The 19,126-nt window shown below is 35.2% G+C and overlaps 1 protein-coding gene across 8 annotated transcripts in view; it reads left to right on the plus strand.

Annotated features, from left to right (window-relative positions):
- Positions 1-19,126, plus strand: part of LOC148281123 (uncharacterized) — a 249,292-nt gene that overhangs the window by 74,101 nt on the left and 156,065 nt on the right. For all 8 annotated transcript variants that reach the window (XR_015822423.1, XR_015822422.1, XR_015822424.1 and 5 more), the window contains exon 3: positions 12,999-13,050. The gene's annotated coding sequence lies outside the window, so the exon portion shown is untranslated. The remainder of the gene's footprint in view (positions 1-12,998; positions 13,051-19,126) is intronic.

Below are 19,126 nucleotides of genomic sequence, written 5' to 3' on the forward strand. Positions count from 1 at the left end.
CCAACTCTACTGTTTACCATATCCTTAATAAATAAATATTGGTGTGCCATATATATATTTATTTTTTTAAATTATTTTTTGTTTCTGATCCTATATTTGTGGTGATATACTCATGTGTCTGTGTCAACTAATTGCTAGTCCCATCTCAACACAGGAACTTATGTCTCAAATAATGTATAATAAACTTATGTATGTAAATAAATAAATAAATAAATTGGTCTTAAGCGAATTCCTTTAGAAAAAAATCTTTCTATACGTATCCCAAGAACACCGAATCAAACCTTATTAAAAAATATAGGAAAATATGCCTAGCGAATCTAACTATATTAAATCTAATTATAATGGCACTTCAAAACGTATTTAATTTCATATTCCAGCCTATATCCCTGACAGCGTGGCCGAATATTCGGTATTCGGCCAAACCACTATTCTTGGCATCTCTAGTATTCACTTCGTGCATATCACATGTGTGCATTTTGCGTGTGACAGGTTACGATCTGTCTCATCGCGGTGCGTGCGGGGGTGACGGGGTGGGCGTATCTGTTTCATTTGCGAGTAGATCATGTTACGACACGCGTTATTTGTTCATTATTACATCACATTGTGTTACTAATAGTACTTGTTAGGAATTAGTAGTTGTTTCTTAATTATTCATGATTTAATGAAAAATCTCCTGTTTGTAAATACTATGAGATTTGTAGTGAAGATTATAAACAGGCTGTGTAACCTCGCGAGGTTTTATTTATGGGGAAAAGCGCAATCGTTTGCTACCGACAGGTGCTGAAAATAAATATTTTCCTTAATCACAACTAACCACTGATGGATTTTAAGGTTTAAACAAATAATTTGTCATTAAAATATATACATTTTTGAGTAATATGTGCGTTTTTTTTTAATGATTTGGTATTTTCTGGTAGCTGAATATTCGTGGCATCTCTAGTTAATACGCTTTGATCTGTCGCTCCTCATATTTTTCTGTTCCCATTTTGTGATGCTCTTACTGAAGCACTCACTCGCTTTCACGCTTAGAGTAGCCTTAATTATCAAATCGGCAACCGTAACATATTTACCGTAATACACTCATACTATACATTAACAAATAATGCTGAAGTTTGTGCAGAATATGCAGTATGTGATAAGCGATAAGGACTATCGCCAATATTTACAAAGGGTGCTTCGATGCTTATGGACGATCTGAAAATGACACGATTTAAAAAAAAGTTATTTGGTTTATTTTTATCCGAATTACTTAATTTACTATTTTTGTCGCGTCCATCTACCGCGCATAAAGTACCCGGTTCAATTCCTGCCGAGTTCAGTCCATCGCGCCGTTTCCCCGTAAGGGTAGGCAAAGAGGATAGAACGCCACAACACTCTATCTTTGCACACAGATCTCGCTTCCTCTACATTCACGCATTCACGCACGCGCGCCGATTATTCCGACTTTTAACATGTTCATATTCAAGTATTTGTTGGATCTCGGGACCATTTATCGAAATAGGTCGTATACTAACTTTAATTATTATTTTGCTGTCTTTGTAGTTTGTTTATGTCATTTTGATTTCCTGTTTCCCACAGTAGTTTCATATAACATATTAGGCTTAAAACATTAGAATTTGTTCCGTTTTTGGAGCAAAGATTTTAATTTTTAAAAAAAGATCGATAATGTCGCCATTTTGCTGATTAAATTGTTGATATGAATTGTCCATGTCAATTGTATATCTATTTGTTAATCCTAAGTATTTAACATGTTCAATTTCAGTTAGTCGTTCATCATTTATGTAAGCGTCTATTTTATCCTAGATTCAAAATAGATAATATTACTTTTTTTATTCAGTGTAAGTAAGTAAGTACGAACAAATATTTCATGTTGACTCTACCGGGAATTGAATCCAGGACCTCCATCGTGGTAGGTGAACACGCCAACCGCTACCCTACTAGGCGGCCTTTTCTCCACTCGATTTCCTTTTTCAGGATTTTTATCCGAGAGTAGCCGTAGAGTCGAAAAGAACCGTATTCTTCATCCGCCCAGTCGCAGACAACGTCATCGCGATTTCATTTATATCTATATAGAATCGAAACCGCGTCTTTTTGAGTAGATACAACAGGCAAAGAAATCTACAATAGTAACAGTCTTTGCTTAAAGCGTCGGCGGGCATACGGGGCCGTAAAAGCACTATTTCTGTATATCTAATCTTTATCGTTTGGTATTTACATAGAAGCAGCCAGGATACCAATACCAATACCAAACAACCACCATCCATTGTGTTATTTCCTCGCATTCCCTTTGCTCCCTGACGACACTTATTTGTCCCGGTGCAAAATAACTCGTTTATCACCTATATGAGAATAACTTTGATGTAAATAATCATTGTCGGTACGTATTTGGACGTTTTTGAGTAGTTTCGACCATTTTGAAGTGATTAATTTTAAAAAATGACTCCTGGGGATCAGTTTTGCGTATAGCTGTCACCAGTTTCGTTGTGTAAAATTACTACAAAAAACAAACCATCACGCCGTTTCCCCGCAAGGGTAGATAGAGAGGATAGAACGCCATATCATTCTGTCTTTGCATACAGACCTTGCTTCCTCTACATGCATTTATCTTCTTACGCACGCACGCCGGATTATTCATACTCTTGACTACTGACGAAAGAATTACTACTCCTTTTCAAACTTCAGTATTATAATAGCAAATAACTGCTTTTATTTCTTTTTATTTTTTGCGTTTTGATTATAATGTTGGTTTTTCATTTATTTTTGTAATATGTATTATCGCTTTGAAAAAATAACAACTTTTTTCTGTTGCAATTGTCTGACGTTACAAATTTGGGCCATTTTTTTTTGTATGCGAAGTTTAGAAAAAAAACAAGAGAAATACATAATTGTTTTTAAGCTATACTATATTCTTATTCTTGATGGTGGGGGTCAGTGCTATGCGAGCTCCTGACGTCACTGCGACCTGTGAAGATCTATTGTGACGGGTCTCCGTGAATAGTTCTCGCCCTCCAAGCTCAGGTCTATAAAGAGCCCGGCTACCGTGTGGAAGCGAGAGTTTACAATTTGCTAAAGTTAAAAAAAAAAACAAGAGAAATACATTTTTTTCAAGCTATAATATACGAGTATATAATAACATATTTCAAAAACTCTTCTAAGTCTATGTTCAAGGATCATAGGGCTGGGCTAACTGAGCGTGTTCTTTACAACGAATCCACTATCTTTCCAAAGGGAACTTACACTCACACGTGTTTTATTTTACGTCCTCTGTTTTTGCCCACAACAGGCTTTGAGGCCCAAATACAGTGGTAATTTACAGCACAATACACCCAGGTTTGAGAAAAATCACATTTTAAAAGTTGTGTTCTCACCAGGAATCGAACGCAAAGCCTTCCGTGTGTGAGCCAAGTGTCCTAATCACTAAACCACGAACGCCGCCAATCTTGACCATTTTTACTTTTAATGACTGTTTTTACTGTTCAAATTAGACATTTTATCTTATAAATTTATTGCGTATATAAGTATAAATATTTATTACCAGGGAATCTAAATAAAACTAATGAATAGAAAATGAATACGGAGCGTCCTCTGTTTAGGATAGTCTCCATCTAACATGGCTCAGCCTGTTCTAAGATGGTTAACTTTTATGGTTTAAAGTATTAGTAGTTCTTTACTTATATAACAATAAATTGGTGATTTTTTTCTCATTAGATTTATTATATCCTTGCGCCGAGTAAAACGGTAATGCGTTGTAAATAAATAATATGTACTTACCTACTTTTAAATGTAAATTCTCACATTTAGGTCTACGTCCAGGAGCAAAAAATATATTGCAGGGCAAAACGCTCCTTTCAAATTATTATTTCTTGTCGGTTTTTCAAAGATCGAACTCGGGACCCATAGCATGGTAGGCGAGCGCGCCGAACACTACACTACGAGGCGGATTTTTATCCATCCAGTCGAAATACTCGTACGGGATTCGGGTTCTATCTAACACACAGAATTGTATTCTTTATACGCCTGGACACAAAAATTATATAACATATAGTAGAATTATTTCGATAGATTACCCTCGCTATTCGAAGCATTACATTTGTAAATCGTATGATTATGTAAATACTACAATATGTGACTTTTAGCGTTTATTTTGAAACTGGTATCGATTACCAAACCACCTCTTACAAACTAAACTTATTATATTTTTAACTTCTTAGATTTTCACGGTCGTTCAGATGCGCAATAAGGTTTTCTCTTACAGAGTAGGTATTTAAAAAAAATATAGTATATGTTTATGATTCTATAAGATTCTCGGTCATCTAAAATCATATTACAACTTTGTAACTAAAACTTAGGTTAAAAAAAGAAAACAATATACAACCCCTGAGGCATGTGCAACGTCCACAGGACCCGAATGACTACATTAATTTTGTCAGTAATCTTGGTGATAATTTTGCCTTTCACGATCTGTGAGAACAACGAAATCGGCATTCAAATCTCTACACCACTTCCAACAAAGTGAAGTGAGTAACTTTACGCTGTGGCGGCTGTCGTTTAGAATTCTTACACTTCGATAATTTTATTTTTGCACCACAACAGGCCAGGAGGCCCAATTACAGTGGTGAATTACATCACAGAACACTCAGGCTTGAGAAAAATCACATTAAATTTTTGTGTTCTCACCGGGAATCGAACCCGGAACCTTCCGTATGTGAGTCAAGCGTCTTGACCACTACACCACGGAGGCCGCCGATGCATAATGCAGTCCGATTGTCATTTATTTATTCATTTTTGTTCACAAACAATAAACAATTCATATGACATTGGTATATTAACCACAAATTGTTATTTTAGGTATTGTTGATCAATTATATGTGAACACAGCATGCACAAATAAAGAGAGAAAAAGTTTATAATAGAGACTTTTTAAAATTGGCTAGATGAATTGAATTCTATTGTTTTATAAAAGTTATTACAAAAATTATTACAAATTATTTTACCTAACTAACATAAATGACTATTTAATTTTATAAATTGCGTTATATAAATATAAAATATAATTTTTTCTATAATCATGAAATGTATCGTTAAAGATCAGCATTACTTTCTACATTATACAATTTTAACATGCGTAATAATGTATTAAAGTAAAAAAATACATCACATACAAATAATATAATCACTAGATCCTCAACACATAGACAACTTAAACAAATACAAACTAATACCACTTTCGGACAAAGGGATTTTGAGTATTATTTAATTAAAATCTATAACCTAATTCCACTATCTATTAAAGCAATTAGTAATGAGAAAATGTTTAAAAAGGCTATAAAAAAGTGGACAGTGGAGCTAGGTAGAAGTAAAATGGAATGTCTCATTCGCCCATATCAATACTGAATTGACTGCTCCACAACTGTATAGCTTATTTTAGGTTTTTGTTATTTACATTGTGTGTTTTGTAATATAAATAATATAGATGTACATAAATACCTTGTTTTTAAAACTGTCTGAATATTTGTTAATTATGTTTGTTTTTTAAGTTAGTCTTCTTTGTTTACTCTCAAATGTAATTTTAAAAAACTAAATTGTCTAGTGTCCTCGGCACGGGAAACCCCAGTGAGGTCACATTATTTTTTATTATTAATTATAGTTTGTAAGCGAAAAATATGAATAAATAAATAAAATAAATAAAGTGCGCCATATTTTTATTGAAGGTTAGAAGAAAAAATGTTGTGTACGATCTCAATCGCCGACTAGGGACATTCAGGGGTACATTCTCTAAACAAAATGTAGAATCAACATTACAATTAATTATAAATTTATAAAGATATATCAAGTCGAAAATTTGTCTCCTAAATTCCAATTTATCTAGACCAAAATTGTCAACAGATTCAATTAAATAAATGTCATACCTATATACGTAGTTCGGATTGCGGATATAAATATACATACTATAGTCGTATTATGGCATCGAAAACGATTTTCCCATAGAATCTTCACACAGCAGAGCTTTCGTCTCCCTTCCTCCGCTTCGTGTGCAGTGCCCATACTCAGTTCCCGGTGCTGGTGGAGATTCGCGGATTGTAAACTATCGCGTTACGGTTTGAGCACCGCGCTGTTGCCTTTCGAGAAAGGGACCCTTTATACATTTTTTTTCAAATGTATGTAGATGATTACTGGATTTTATCCTCATCGGAGTTTATCGTGATTAATGGATATTCCTGTGTCTTAGCGAATAAAGAAAAAGAGCTTCTGCCCTGCAATATTTAATGATTTCCGGTGTGGCGCCTGAATCATAAGACTAATCATCCGACCTTCCGTGTATCGAAATACAACGCAATCGGAGTGCTGACGCAGCGCCTTATGCACCACAAGGATAGGGGAAATTATGATGATGATAAATATTAAATTAGAGATGGAAAAACTTCGATAAGGTGACCACATCAACCAACCAATGACAAGTCACAAGCCCTAAAAATGATTATACTTCCGTATTTTCTTTTCAAAAATGGCTTCCATGTCTTTTGTAATCTTTCAATTGTTTGTGTTTTCTATAATATTTTGTTATAAACCTAAACGTAATCCGAAACGCCGACGTGACGCGACATATGAACGAGTATCGCGAATGGTGTTGAACGAAGCGATGCATTCATTTTAATTTATTCAGAACATGTTTGAAATAGATTTATCAAATTCACGAGTGACAAAACTGTCTTTTTTTATCTTGAAATTAGCTAAGTTCATTTTATTTTTATAGTCATTTAGTTTTGATTTCATGAGATATTTTATATTTTTACAACTACACCGTAATTCACAAAACGGGTTATCTGACTGCACTTCGAATAAGGAACTTCAGCCCTACGGGAAATTAAATACAAAAAATGTTTTCTTATGCGCGATAAAAATTAGATCATTCAACTGTACGGCAAAGTTTCTTAAAAATGTACGAAAAACGTGATAAAAAATATTATGATAAAAACGAAATACTTTGAACGACGTCACTTGTTCATATGAATAAACCAATAATAAGAGAAATGTGGAAGTTATACGGTTTGCTTACCGTAAACGGACCAATAGGCAAAACTGACAAAAAATCATAGCGCTGATAATACGGTATACAAAAAAATAAAAAATTACATTAGCTTAGTTTAATTTGAAAATTATAATTTTTATTTTTTTAAACCACTGAACTTTCTCATTATTACATACTATGTAAAACCAACCAGTCTGTTATGATCGTATTTGTTAATTTCTCGCGATGAATCTCAAAGTAGTAAAAAAAAATATTTTTAGTTCTTTTGTTTCTTCTTCTACATTTTATTTGATATGTAATTTTTAAATGTTTTAGTATCCCGTAACGATCGTTTTATTTATTTTTTTAAATACGACAAACCTTATTGTACTTACAAGATTTGCGGAATGGCACAGTTTCTGAATATTTGTGTTTTTTTTTTTACTAAAAAAATATTTAAACCGTTGATTTAGAATAACACTGAATTTTACATTTTGTATCAAATTATTTTCTACTGTATTGCATAACTTTAATACGAGTGTGTTTGCAAATGCCAGTTGAGCTTCGAGTCTAATAAATAAATAAGTAATAAGTACTCGTACACGAATACTCCACTGCAGCTTTCTGAACAAATATTTGCATTTATAAACCTGGGATAGAGTAAAGTCGGTACTAGATACATACATGCATCTACATATATTCGTAACCGTGATTATGTATGTATTTGGTTATCTTTTCAACGAAATAATGTATTCATTTTAATCAGCCTACAAATTACTGTCACGTGTATTCTTAATTAGCGTGAGTTGCAAATCTTATAATTTAAATGTTATATAAATAACAACTGATTTGATCTTCAGTTATTCGGTCTTTAATAATAAACGAATGACAGAGCTTCCGACGCGACGCCCGAGATAATATTATTGTGTCTGCCTTGACCTTGGCGCTTAGCGGTGTTGCAAATTTTATTTCGCGTGGTGACGGAATCCGTGTAAATGTGCAGATTACAAAATAAAACGTTCGCTTTCGCAGCCGCGGGTCTACATCGCGATTTTTCCTCTGCCTGCAGCTCGCGCCTAGAGTGTAGATCCTAGGCCAGTAGGCTCTCTGCCCCGAGTCCGCAGTCCCGCTGCCGCCCTGCCTACTGACTGGCTGACTGCCCCATGCCGAGTCTCCTTCTCCTAGCGCGCCATGCGGTCCACAGTATATAGCTATATCTCGCTGTTTGCACGAGAGCGAAACGCCGAATCTACGGTCCGACAATGGCGGTCAACATCCCATTTATGTTAGCTTTAACTCTCAATAACCGGACAACTCGCCCGCGCCCTGCCGACTCCGCGCCGTCGAGTCGCGCGTCGCGCGTCGCAGCGCCGTGGCTAGTTCAGCTCCATCCGCGTATCTCTCCTCTACCTACAAAAAAAGGCCAAGTGCGGTTCTAGTTTGCGCGTTTATTCATTTCTCGAATCGTGCACATTTAATGGCGTCATTTCTGGTAACAGACTCTTGTTTTGTTCGTAGGCTAGTGTGACGTCACCCTTGTCCCCCGCTGATGTCACGCAGAAACATAACTAACACTAACGTTTTAGATTAATAGTTTTAATCGATGATGTTGTAATTTTTATTTATATTGTTTACAAATTCGCGCATGAAAATGAGGTTTCATTATAATTAAAGAAATACGTTATTTTATTTTAAACCATAAAAATTACTCTTTTCGCTAGCCGATTAACTTAACCACTAACGTGTTTGATTTCTTGACTTTTATAACATATCGCGTATGAAGTCGGGATTGTCCGTTAGACTTCCAAGTGTATTGTTGAGTAATTAATTGGCTTTGTTCTTATGAATAAAGCATTTCGTGATATTGTTTACCCTTTGTGATCATTTACGCTTTGTTTTTCGTATCACGTTCCGCGGGAGGCAGCCTCGCTTCACCGGGAGCTTCTACCAGACAACATCAGCATATTGACTTCAGCCTAGTGGCTCCCGCTATTGTCGGAGATGATTTATGGGAATGTAATATCCACGTCAGTTTTCTGTTCGATAAATGTAGACGGACCCCTCGACGGCAGTTGGAATTTTCTCTTCCCTTAAATATTTGCATACTAACTCCTGCTGATCCTCCCTCGTCCCGACCCGCGCTGCTAGTGCAGTGTACCGAGTCCGGGGAATACCTAATGATGTTAGTCAGTAGAAACGACATCTGTAATACGACTTCATTTTGCAGATTTGGCTCCTGTATAGATGTTGTTTTCAATTTTGAGTGAATCGCGTCAGAATAAAAACATAATATCTTCCTTTTATACGTAGCGCATAAAGCTCATTATCCATGATATCCAATTAGAAACCATCGCGACAGTCGATTGTATCGCTAAATATTTGCACCGTACTTGCATTTGTATGATAGCATTATTATTTTTGTTAATCATTTATATGTTTACTTTTATTTTCCATTTCAATATTTTTTTATTAAAACAAATTATTATTATTTTTCGATAGTTCATTCGATGGTTTCTAAAATTGTTTAAAACATGAAAAAAACTTCAAATGGAAATTAAAATTAATAGTAGTTGTATGAAAATTTATAAGCTGTTTTTTTTCTCTCAAATATTTTTTTAATCGTATATAATTCATATGGAATTAAAGCGCTGTCATGAGTGCGAAGGTTGCGAAATTTCGAAAATATTATTTATCTCAAATTCCTTTAGCCAGGACCCACACCGGATCCGGATGACAGATAATAATCCAACAAGTTTTTTTCAAAACTACTGACATTTCGCACAACGTGAAACAGGTTTATGATATGTATTACTTTTTATTTGAATCTATTCGCTTTTGATATTTATTAAAGTTTACCTACTGTATTGTTAAGTTCAATGATAGATTAGATGATTTGTTAAATAGACAGTCCAGTCCGCGTATCGTAAAATGTTAGAAGCTTTCGAAAGTACTATATTTACGAGCTTAGCAATTAGATATTTTCTTGTTTCTATTGTGTAGAATAAAAACTTCTAATTTTCGAAATATTTCTGATTTTCTCCAAGTAATTGGAAAGTACATTACGTTGATCCATTTTATGGTAATTTTACAATTGGATTTAAATACCTAGTCGGTATGCAATCGCGTCTGTGCCATGTACCAACCGGGCTTGCAGAATTGCAGAAGAGGCTCCGAGTCTGCAGCGTTCGAGCGTGAGGTCAACGCTCTCTCTTGTGCAAGTAGTCGGCGAGGCGGTCCACTTTCCTTTCTCCTCCGGGGCGGGCGCGGCGGCGGGGGCGGGTGTCGGACGTGAAACACAATATTCCGTGAAAAGTTACCTACCGTCACATTTCGCTCGTCCTTTTGTCCCGCTCCCGAGGGATCTGTCGACAGGTTGACCGCTTCCTGCGTCTATTCTTTCTCTAGTTCCGAATTTTCATGTTCCTACCTCAACTGTATTTTGTATTGTTCTTATGATCTCCGATACGATGTGCATACTTAACGGCTTTTATCGATTTAATTACAATGCAGCGTTGTTTCCTCTCAATTACGAACAATCGTAAAATTATAATATACCAGAAGGCCCGTAGAATCAAGCTTGCATATATCCCACTGTGTTCAATAATCCCCCTCCCTGTTTTTTTACCAATCTGACAGACGGTAAAATAATCGAATACTTTGTGAATTTGTGAATTCGCTACTTTTCTACGCGCGAAATGTGATCCCACCCATTCCTTTTTAATCCCAGCAGTATTTTGACACTTAAAGACGACACAACACTGCGTAATTAAATTTCAATCGGTAGTTGCGTACTCGGTTTCTGGACTATTATAATTCTATGCGAACAATGTTTATATGTTTTTAGACCTAAGATATTTTCCAAAAGGAAAGCTCATTTTACTGTCTAATTTCTAAATTTGAAAGGTATTTTGCTCACAGGAATTCGTAATTATCTTAAACTTTAATTCGTCATCTTCATCATACAGCCATTTACGTCCACTGCTGGATGCGAGCCTCCCCCATACTCCTCCGTACATTCCAGTCCTGCGTTTTCCACATTATCTTTTTATTTTCTGACCATCGCATCGTGAAATGGGCTTGCCTCTACTTCTTCGCGAGGTCTCCACTCGACCACCCTTTTAGTCCATCTTTGGTCTTTTCGTCTGGCAACGTGTCCCGCAAATGTAGCCACCTTTTCGACGACGTCCGTTACTCCCGACCTTCCTAGTATCTCAGTGTACCTTATCGAGGATATCGGGTCTGAGAATTTTATATGTACGAGTGGCATTGCTATTTTGCGTTTTCTCTGTGCTTTCTTTCCCGCTCTCGCCCTGTCTTGTGGCGCAAAGGGCACTGCTTTGGTATTTATTACATAAACATATGTATAAGAAGTCATCGTTGCATGCTTTTTTGAAATTTTCCCGTCGGGCATCGAACCCGAGATCTCATGCATATTTCTTCAACTTGCTCGTGTAATAGTTTAGTAATACTAGCTTTTCTCATAACAGTTCTGCTTGAAAAACGCCGACCGTACCATTTAATTTCGTCTATGATAATTAACTCTGAGTTGTAATTATCACCTTCACCAATGTTCTCTAACCTTAATATTAAAATAAACCTTCGTGAATCCGTAACTTGGGCGGGCTCTGAATTTTAATTTCCCATATCTCTCCCATATATCCGAATCTCCCACTCGGGAGATTCGCGCTAGTGTATTTTATGACTTTTGTCTCGACGAAACCGTTCATCCGACGACACACTTAATATTCAGTGTTTAGTTTTGGCTCTTCTTAGGTTAGCGTTGATTTCTAACAGTGCAAATGCGAAGAACTAAAAGGTCGAATTCATTATGACATACATTTGTCGGTGTAATATTAGGTATATGTGTGATGTGCGCGGACACTTGAAAACAATGACAAAAATCATTGTGTTAATCGCTGCTTCTTTCTCGACAACTTTACGACTAATGACTTTAACCTATATAATATACTATATATTTCTACATAATATCCTGAAGCGTATTTACGCAATACTTTATTTTTTTTTTAATACGTGTACCTTATGAAGTTTTTTTTTGAATAATATTTTTTTTTTTTAAATCGTATTAAAAAAAAACTTAAGAAAAAACTATATTTAAGTAAATACCGGATCATATATAATATCAAAAAATGACCGTATGAATTGAAAAAATACTACTTAAGCAGGTACGTGGAAGGTAAAATTTAGTTTTATGTTTTTGTTTTACCTCAGATATTTCTTACTTAATGTAAATGTTTATTATTATATTTTGTTTGAATTTCATCGCATTATAAATACCTAACTTGCCATAGTTTTTTGTACATATTATTACTACCATACCTTTATGTGAATATTTTTCTGTCCCAAAATGAGTTTGTAGTAACTCCTGGGAATACAAAAAATTCTCATGATTATATAAAATGTATTTTTTTAAATTTTTATTTTAAGAACTTAAATATACATTTTAAGTAATTCGTCAAAGTACAATTAAATATTATGTCCCAGCGTTAAACTCACTAAAGTATAAAACATAAAGAAACAATAATAAAAACTTAAAATGTATAAATAATAAATATCAAGACATAAACAGTTGCAAATTTCGTAATATCGTAGTTAATCAGTATTCCGACTCGATGAGTACTCTTAGTCAAACAGGTAGGTTTGACTGTAGCGAATGGCGCGTTCGCCTACCAATCTCGATGTCCCGAGTTCGATTACTGGAAAAGTAACATGATATATATTTTTTAATGTGTTTTTTTATTACCTCAATTCATTATCCCTGGACTGGCACTTAAAGTGCATCAATACAATGCAGATGAGGGTGTAATGATGATGAAACGTTTGAAATCACTTTGCTTTATATGATAAAAATAACGAAGGAATATTTGATGTGAAGAGAACAAAATATGTATTACGAAATCATATTTTTACCGTATTTAAGCTTTCCCGCATTGCATTTTCTTTTCTAATTACCGGTTATTTTGTTTTTCAGAGCAGCTTCCAAGAAATGTGGCTTTAATCCGTAGGAACCATCAACCCGATCCGTGAGTATTCATATGAAATAATAATAATTTTAGTTTTGTAAGGGTCTGTCGGCATTTGCAACCTTGTTAAATAAATTGGGCAATGTTATTATTGAATTAGGTCAGAAGGTAAGTTATTCAAACTGAACACGAAAATACCTGCAATATTATCTGGCCTTGTCGAACACTGATGTAGAACGGTGGCTTTTTGACGAAAATAAACGATATAATATTTACCATATATTGTGCACATTTGACTGAATTCTGGACTTGCGCATCATCACCGGACATTGGTGATATGGCTTCTTAACGTTTGTTTATCTTTCACAAACACGTAACACACGTTTGTGGGTTCTACATATCGCACATCTGATAAAATAGAATAAAAACTCAAATAAGCACAATTTCCAGGAGAGTCAAAAAATTAAATTACTAGAGTTTTTGTGTTCTTTTCGCGCTTCAAAGCAATGATGATGTGTCATATATATTAGATCTGTCTTAAAAAATGGTGCAATTTTTTTTAAAGTTTACATCGATCGTCATAAAGAAAATAGTTAAAATATGACAATGATCGAGAATGGCGGCGCTCAAATAAATGTTAGTGTAAATGTGTCATACAGCCATCAAGCGGGTAACTATTTTTTAGCATATGAGAGTTTTTTTCTTTGAAAGCGAATCACAAAAAACTGATACAATTTCAACTTTTTAAATATATATTTTTTTCATAACCAGATAATATTTGTTATGAACCTAATGATAAAATAATCATGATTATGTCAATAAACAGTGGTGAACTAATTAATTTCATTTTGGAAATTGGCAACTTCGCAACAAGCCCAATAATTCGAATGTCAGATTCTCACAAATAAAGCCGTTCTTTGAACTGACAATGCAATAATTATTGTAAGCAATTGTATTCTGAATAAGCTTTATTTCATATCTCACTTTTTTAAGATTTTGGATTTTGCCGGGTTTGCAAGTATTGTCCTTGGAAGTATTTTTGCATCTCTTCCGTTTTGCGGAGTAATGCGTTGAATCCCCCGAACGCGGTGCTCTACACGCGCACACTCGCGCACGGTGCGCGGTGTACTCGCGCGTGGAGTGCAGAGTCCTCAGCCTTTGCGTAACATCATATCCAGTGAGCATTAGCCAGTAGCCCGCCAGCAGTTAGAATCTACGAGAAGCCGACACGAGGCCACCGGGACCGTTACGAATATTTTTTTCACCAAGCCTCGCAGGCATCTGCTTTCGCCCATCTTCGGGGTAGTTCAATTTTAATGTAATTTATTCATGCTTATACGTATTTTTGTATACCAACTTTATAATACCAGTCATAATAATATACTAAATTGTATAACCTTTTATAACATTTTAAGAACAAATCGCATGTTTCCTTGTAATATAAAAGCGATAAAGTTGCCGTAAAGCACTAAGCAAACATATAGAATAACCTTGGTAGAGCTCGCACATATTGCGGGTATATTATATACAATAACGTCGCGAAAAGCTATAAAACGTATTTTATCAGAAATTTATTCGAGCGTTATAATATCTACACTCTTATTATCAATAGGGAAGCCATTAAATGAACAAATTGTGTGGGATTTTTCAAATTTTATGAAACCAACCACGGAAACTTAGCCGGAATAAAATGTGTACTTATATGTAATGAGTCACCCACATCTGCTACCGTCTTTTTTCGCTGTTGAATTTCAGTATCTTAATACGAAAAGAAAAACGCACATAATAAATTAATTTTAATCCCTTATTTTATTTCGCACGTTACATCACTATCTGAGCTATAGGGGAAAATAAAACGGTCCTAGAATATACCTAAGTAAAACTATATTTATTTTCCAGTCGTTTAAATTGGTACTAAACATTCATTAGGTCGGCCCAGGAGGGGCATTCCAACTCGTTTTATTATACGAAAAAATATATTTATATCAAATTCTCACTTACTTCTTCTTTTTACTTCTTACTTCTCTGTCTTTCATTCTGAAAGTATCGCGGCGTTCAACATTTCCCGCCGCGCCCCTTTGTTTAGTTGTCGAAGTTAGTAAATATGAAAGGCAGAACCGTGCCATTTCGTGTGACGTCGAACGCATCCAAACTGGAACGAAAATTTCTGTGAAATTGACGTGTCAAAATGCTCGCTAGAAAAGTGACACTAAATTGTTTTCGTCGGTTTGTTTGAAAACACAAAGGACAATGTATTGCAACGGACAGTTATTCGTTTGAGAATTCAGTGAAATTCGAGTTATCCTTATTAACGAGTGCCAGGTTTTATTGTTTTTGAAATAATACAGCTAATCGGAATCACATTGAAAACGTACTAAAACTTGGATGAGTTGGGATACAACATAGTGGAAAGTGGAAGCATGCGTATTATTAAAGAATACTAAAAATATAAATTATTGCATGAACGCAAATTTTAATTAACATCTGGACAACACGCATAATGGTATATAAATCGATGCAATCTTGCAGCAGTCTCCTGCAATGGTCTATTTCCTTAGACAAAATGCAAACTTGTACACTATTCTTGAAAATGGCTTTCGTTTTGTTTATTGTTATTATTATATTGTTATTATTATTTTATTTTTAAATTATTATTTTTTGTACGCCACAACAGGTCAGGAGGCCCAATTATAGTGGTGAATTACAGTAATGAACACCCAGGCTTGAAAAGAATCATATTTTGATTTTTGTGTTCTTACCGGGAATCGATCCCGGAACCTTCCGCGCGTGACTCGAGTGTCTCGACCGCTACACCACGAAGGCCGCCATGAACTTAATATGTTCATCCGGGACATTGAACACTCTCGGGGCCACAAAAGAGAAATTTAAAATAAAAACATCTCATTCATTTTTTTATTTCCTAATTTAACAAACTATTTGTATATTTGGCAATCCGGATGACCGGAGTTCGGATAAACGGAGTTCGATTGTATATACGAATTATTTTGTAGCTATCTTTAATTTTTGAAAACTTTCTTCGTCAATTGAACTTCCCTTCGATCTCGAGATGCTCCCGAAGGAGTCAGTGCTGAGGCGGCACAAAGAAAGAATCTTCTTTTTGTAACGGTTTTTTCCACGAATTAGCATCTTCACCCGGAATATTGCGACCCCTGGTCCTCGCTGGTAACTTATTATTATTATTACTCCTCCCAAAGGGCAAGGGGTGAATTGCTAATGAACTGGACACTGGACACTGGCGCTGGGCAGTAAACTTACCCTTTCGGCGTTGCTAGTAGGTACCTATCGACTCTGACTAATGTTCGTTCGTAACGTAGCGTTCGCGTTTTTCTCACCTGCACTCTATTCACATTTTAACACTGATTATTTAGAAGAAAGGCCTCAGTACACAATATAAGTAGCACCTGTGTTAACCCAAAACGCTGATTTTAAACTTCGAAACATAGTGCGAATATCGATACACATATTTCCTCCGTAACACTTCGGGCTTGTTAAAGTTTTCATAACTCGCTGCACTCACGACTCACGACCCGATTGACTGCAGCCGGGAGCCTCGTAGTACGGGGTCGGCCTTCGATGTAGTTAAGAACTTTATAGGACGTTATTTATTTCACGTTACTTTACGTCTGATCGGCGGCATTCCGAATAAGGGTTTCCTCTACTTCTAGCACTCATATAACCTGTGAATCGGTAAATAGTAAACGTCTAATTACTCGAATTTCAATTAGAGTTCCACAATTATACTATTCAACAAACTGAAAGTTTATTATTCTTTGCAAAAATATTTATGTAAAAAATAAAATATTTGCATTTTGATGATTCAACTCGACAATATAGTAATATTGAGCCACGCGTAGTAGTCAATTGCATTTTTAAGTTGCAACGCGCGTGGTATTTTAATGGTTGCATTACTGTTTTATATTTTATCGGGTAATTCATATTAAAGCATTTTGACTATGTTGCGTTTACTGTAATAATACCCTGATGTATCGAGAATTATTTTAATTGTCCCACGTAGAAGGCTATACGTGATTTTGTTTTGTTTTTTTAGGGCAATCCAACAAAAACTTTTAGGCAAAGCGCTATTAAATCAATTTTATGTTTTTTTTAACAAAAAAATGCTTATTTTACAAAATTCGATAATTGTGGATGGTACCTCGTTTCTATATAAACTAATTTACGTTTAAATACAACTGTTTTTTGTTTTTTTTTTTTCGTTTGCATGGTATATTTATTAATTTTCTTATTATTACTAGTATTTACACGTATGTTTCATTTTTTAATTATAAATGGTATACTCTCTAATTTATATTTGTTCTTAAATTTTTATTATTATCGGTATATTTTCAAATTTATGTTTTCCAATTTATATTTATGTTCCATTTTTTAATTACTAATGCATTTTATAATTTATATTTACGCTTCAATCTTTATTATTATCGGTATTTTTTTGATTTATAATAATTGTGTCTTCTTTCTTAACTATTAATGGTATATTTTCTAATTTATTTTTATAATTAATTTTTTATTTTTATTTGAATTTATTAAGCATCATTTCATGAAATAAAATGAACACATGTAAAAAAGAAGGTTCTTCCCAAACACAAGAATTTCGTAGCTAGTCGGGACCTGTAAGAAACTGTACATTTTAAAACTGTGAAATACATGAATAAATAAATATGCCCTTCTACGTGGGCACAATTCGTTTAAAATATTTTTGTGGTTTGAAAAAGATTTTGTAGATTCTGCATATAGAGGCGCGAAATACTTCTTCCAGATGGCACGAGATGAATCTGAACAAATTAATTATTTTTGCATTCACGCGCTGAAAATATAACTCGGCTAATCTGAAAAAATAACATCATTAGCAAGTTCCTCGGATTTTTTTTCTTTTCACTGCCGCTGCGCTTCGTGGCGGCAATTATTACTCTATATACTTCTCGCAAACACCTCGTCGCGCATTAATGTCTCTGGGTCTCTGCACCGACTCTTTCGGTCTAGTATTAGTGAGATTTTTTGTCTTAATCAGTACCGCTTCGAGCGTTTATTAAAAGCTATCTCACTGTCGCGAATAACATTGTCAATGTTTGGAACTGTTTCGAAATAATATCAGCTTGTCGGGTGTCGCGAGGTCGGTCTCACCGTCGCGCATCGTCGTATCGCAGTAACAAATTAGCGGATTGTCGCGCACTGCCTACAGTTACAGTCAGTACCGATATTGTAATAGTGTCTGCCGACTGCCGCTGCCGCGCCGCCGCCGCCTGAATATCGCCTGCGACTTCACCCGCCCTCGGTGACCACACTTCCGATGTTCTCGCTAACCGATCTGTTTTCCTCTCGTGCTCGTCCTATTTGGAAATTTAGTGGATCGTTAATTCTGAAAGCACGGCGTAATTCCTTCGTACTGACTACTTATATGCATTCATCCTCATGACGCATGTATATGTACAATAATTACACGTGTTCTATCAAAGGCGGCCTGCGTGGTATGACATAACCCACGGAAGGTTTCGGGTTCGATTCCCCGTGAAAACACTAAAATTAAGTTTTTTTTTTTTCGAGCCTGGGTGTTATGTGCTGTAATTCACCACTGTAATTAGACCTCATGGCCTGTTGTGTATTTTTTTAATGACACGATAATGTCTAAATATGTTGTATTTTTGTTTTGTGTAGAATTTTTTTTCCAAGTAAACAATTTATCACTAAAATGTTTTTCCCAACGCTGGCTGATGCAGCAAACTTCCGTCATCATCACCAAAGTACTTTCGAAACGACCCAAATTTTTACCGGACACGGAGCTATGAGAAGTTATCTATATTGGTTTAAATTAAGGAATGATGACTATTGTCCATGCGATGATATTTCTTCACAGAGTATAGAACATCTGTTATTTCAGTGCCCATTTTTTAGTTTGCAACGCCATAATCTTGAAGCAGAATGCAGGAAAGATGGAATATCCTTAACATATATCCACACTGTAGTAAAAAGTAGTTATCACGCGCCATTGTTCTTGAACTTTGCAACAATGGTGATTGGACTCATAAAGGTAATAAACCAAAATCAGTGATCGAACATCCCATTTCCAAGACAAACAAAAACTTTTTTTTTTCCGAGTACC

Source organism: Micrasema longulum, unplaced genomic scaffold, assembly GCF_059751315.1.
Source record: "Micrasema longulum isolate JH-2025_06_02 unplaced genomic scaffold, ASM5975131v1 h1tg000494l, whole genome shotgun sequence".
Taxonomy (NCBI): Eukaryota; Metazoa; Arthropoda; class Insecta; order Trichoptera; family Brachycentridae; genus Micrasema; species Micrasema longulum.